Source organism: Nicotiana attenuata, unplaced genomic scaffold (assembly GCF_001879085.1).
Source record: "Nicotiana attenuata strain UT unplaced genomic scaffold, NIATTr2, whole genome shotgun sequence".
Lineage (NCBI taxonomy): Eukaryota > Viridiplantae > Streptophyta > Magnoliopsida > Solanales > Solanaceae > Nicotiana > Nicotiana attenuata.
In genome coordinates, this window is record NW_017675655.1 from 37027 (window position 1) to 40911 (window position 3885).

General features: G+C 32.8%; 1 long non-coding RNA gene across 1 annotated transcript; it reads right to left on the bottom strand.

Moving 5' to 3' along the window:
- Positions 1-1806: 1806 nt before the first annotated feature.
- On the bottom strand, positions 1807-3803 carry LOC109220298. The gene is made up of 4 exons (XR_002067061.1): positions 3652-3803; positions 3058-3193; positions 2908-2965; positions 1807-2070 (listed from the first exon to the last, which is right to left on the bottom strand). It is a non-coding gene; the product is annotated as an uncharacterized LOC109220298 (long non-coding RNA).
- Between the last annotated feature and the right edge of the window lie 82 nt (positions 3804-3885).

Here is a 3885-nt window from a genome sequence, read left to right on the forward strand (position 1 = left end):
GTTTTGTTCCTCACTATTATTTGTCAAATTAGAACATTCAATTTAGGGCTTTAAAAGAAATTAGGGCTTCATAGTTTCTCTCATACCAATGCCATGACTCCATATTGGTTAAAGACGCGAAAGAATTTTCGCCAATTTTACTAACTAAAACTAATTCAGTCATTTGTGAAACTAGATTAGTTTTAGAAAACTGGCATTCCATATGGATAGGAGTTCGGTAAATGGGCGGGTTGGGTCGGATATAGTTTGGGTCGAAAACAGGTAATGAGAAAACGGATAAATTAATTACTCGACCCAATCCATATTTAATACGGATAGAAAAGGGATAACCGGCGGATAAAAGCAAGGAGTGGCGGCCGTTATCACATGGTCATCCGGCAAAACACAGTGGATCTAGACTTGGGATAGCATTGATAGAGAGTAGTATATATTTGTAATGTTATAGCTTTGCCCAGAGTTATAAATATATTACACTCCCTAATGCTGTAATTTTGATTATGATTGTATTTAGGTTTGTCAACTGAGTTGATGACCACCGAGATAACTAGTGAGATCAAGTAGCTACTGATTTGTAATGTTCTATTTGGTGATTAATGGAAAAATTAGTTACCACAAGAAAAAAGGTGATATATTTCAGTGATTTGCCAGTTAAACTCAAAATTATTTGATATTATTTAAACATATGACGATAAACAATTATAAACAACTATATTATTATGTAAGAATAATAGATCCTATTCTGTTTTTGTTAATCCTTATTGCGTAACTAGTGAAGTTGACCGCTGACGGTACTACTTTTTCAGAAAAAGTAGATATTTTCCATAAAAAAGATTTCTTCTATTTTACTACTATGGAAATTTTGAAACATAGAGTTTTAAAAGAAAAATACAAAATGTTGTATTGGTGTTAGATACACTCGTATGCCACTGGATGAATTTTATGAAGTTATTCTTTTGAAAATTTTAAGTTAAGAACCTTATATTGTACTGACGTAGTAACATGTAATTGCCGAAAATCTTCAAAGCCATAACCTTTTATGTGTTCTTTTCTGGATAATAGCCAAAAAAGTGTATATATATATATATATATATATAAAAGATTATAATTTTTTTTGACTACTAAATATAAATAATTTATAACGCGAGCTAAAAGTGATAATAATATCCCTAAAATTGCTTCTTCACCTCAGAAAATTAATCTTGCATTTTCTACCTAGATTAGCATGACATATATGAGAGTTTAACTTATATATTTATAAAATATAGTGTCACCTAAAAGAAAGATACATGATTATTATAAAAAGTAAAAGTAGTAACCATATGACATGTTACTTGCTACACAATAGGGCTGGGCATATATCGGGTAAAACCGATAACCCTAACCATTAATTGTTCATTGGGTTATCAGTATCGGGTTATTGGGTTAAAGGTTCGGTAACGATTTAGAATTTTTTTACTATTGGGTTATCGGTTCGAGCCTCAATTTGTCAATTTTGTTAATGGGTTAACCGATAACCCAATAAGAATTAATAAATTACGACATTACCGTTAAGTATATACATATGCTAGGGCTTCAGTTCATTCTCTCCTATTCTTTCTCAGCAACTAGGGCTGCTTATCGGGGGGAATGGGCAGTTATTTACTCTTAACAGCTTGACTTATCGGTTATCGACTTTTAAATGTATTAATCCGCTAGCCACCGGATAAGATATCGGACGGATTGATATCGATTTACCTCTTATCGAACGGTTTATCGGCCTAATTCAACCTATATTGCGTGCATTAATTATTTGCTAACAGCCTAGCGTACAAATTCAGAAATCGAAATTACACATTGAGTCTACGTACAAAAATCGAAACTAAGAATGAGTTAAAAAAGTAGAACGCATATGTAAATTGTACGCACAATACATCCCAAACCCAAAGTAGAGTATTAAAATGAACACATTTGTAATTTGGCATTTCTCATACATTGTAGGCTAACACGCAATTGTCGAGTGTTATTGCCATGAAACTGTTTTCTTCAACTGTTCCTATGCTACATTGTCCAGTTCCATCTCTACTTCTTCTCCTATTTCAATTACATGAAAAACACAAGAGAAATCATCAGGATTAAAAACCTAAAAACAGCAGGAAAACTGTCAATAATAGAAACTAGAAGGAAGAAAAAAGCATTATACAGTGCTTCTGCATTCTGCTTCAACTTAATGGTATTTAATGAAAAAAAAAAAGAAGTTAAGCTACATACCAAGTCCTAGAAGCTTCAGTAGCCACTGTGAAACTCAAAATGAAAGCAGACCAATCATAGAAAACTAAGAACAAGTTCAAACAAGTAAGGCCATAACTTATAAATTAGTAATCATTTTAACTATTAAACAATTATGTAAAATGAACTGAAACCATGAGAAGGTCTCGCTAAGAAGGTCTATTTGTTCAAGTTAAATGTCCAACTACCGCTGTTACATAAATTGCATTAGGCAGCCTATGTCTCTCCTACTAACATTTGCTACTGAGTTTCACAGTGGCTACTGAATTATCAGGTACTGACAGAGGAGGCAGTTGTCAAAGTATTTGCTTCAACTTAATGGTACTGGAAATGTCTAGTGGCAAGCTCAGGACCAAGGTTTCCTTTGTCTACTAACATTTTGTTGTTCATGCGTTTATATTTCACATTTCTCTTACTGCAAAAGTTCTTCTGCATTCTGCTTATCTATAAACTATGATACAATAAGAATATGAAAGCATTAAGCTACATGTAACTTTAAACTGCAAACATTAAAGCATTGAAATATCACTAGTATTATTGACTTCAAACGTGTGCTTCCCACTGTTAGTTCAATTAACAGTAAATACACATTTATATACAACAAATACTTGAAGCCTTTATGGGTTAAATTTGAATTCTTACCAGATATATTAACACTACACGTCAATTACGGAAGGGTCTTTTCCATTGTTGGCTAAATCTGAAGAAAAAAATTAAAATAATGAGTCGTGCAATAAATATAAGCATATCAACAACACTTATATACAACAAATATAGTAACAATATTATTACCTTGTTCAAGCTGCTCTATTTTCAAGATCTTCCTCAACACTAATATGTTATTTTAATTATTGCATTTGAATTAGAAGCCCCACTTTCAACCATCATCACCTTATCACTTTGTATATTTTTAGTCATGTATGAGTCACTGCAACAAGAAAAGAAAAGGAAAACAAGTTTAATTTCAGTTACTTATCATTCTCAGTATACAATATTCTTCCATATTACATTAGCAATCAAAAAAGGCTTAAACTCGGTCATATGACAAGGGAATGTTCCATTAATTAAACAGTGATTCACTGCATAAAATCGATTCAGAGCACTGCACAGCGAGCAAAAATGTATGAATTGCAAGGTAAAAAACGTAGATACCTGAAAAGAGCGGAGATGCATTGCACCCAATCAGAAATTCAGAATCCCAAAAAAGAAATTAAAAAAGAAAAAGAGAATTTGCCAGATCGAATCCTAACCTTTCTTCCTCCTTTTCCCCTTTTGTTTGTTCCTTTTCTTTGTTAGCTTAATCGTTAAGGTGATGCAATGCACCCAACAAATATCAAATGTATCTTTTCTTTGATTTTAAAGACATCAACAAGAAAAGAAACTTACCATCTGCTGACTGGTGCTCTGGCTATGGCGAGAGGGAGAGGCGTTAGGGTACTACTGGTGCTGGACTGCTTGAAGTCGACAAGAGGCGTTAGGTTTAGGCGTTAGGGTTTGTCTTACGCGTTAGAGAGTATAGACAAAGTACTTGAACTTTGGGGAAGGTTTTTTCTTTTATATATATATATATATATATATATATATATATATATATACACTTAACGGGTTAACGGATTATCC